Source organism: Arachis duranensis, chromosome 9 (genome assembly GCF_000817695.3).
Source record: "Arachis duranensis cultivar V14167 chromosome 9, aradu.V14167.gnm2.J7QH, whole genome shotgun sequence".
Classification (NCBI taxonomy): domain Eukaryota; kingdom Viridiplantae; phylum Streptophyta; class Magnoliopsida; order Fabales; family Fabaceae; genus Arachis; species Arachis duranensis.
In genome coordinates this window covers 47,722,504-47,722,719 of record NC_029780.3, presented here as the reverse complement: position 1 = coordinate 47,722,719, position 216 = coordinate 47,722,504, and positions in this window count along the sequence as shown.

Sequence of the window (216 nt, the reverse complement as noted above, 5' to 3'; positions counted from 1 at the left end):
AGAGTAATAAAATCTCCGAGTTTTAAGTGAAGCTCAGATTCTAATTTAGATGAGCGGGGCTAGTAGCTTTTTGTTTCTGAACAGTTTTGGCATTTCCCTTTATCCTTTGAAATTCAGAATGATTGGCATCCATATGAACTCCGAATTCAGATAGTATTATTGATTCTCCTAGTGTAGTATGTTGATTCTTGAACACAGTTACTTTATGAGTCTTGG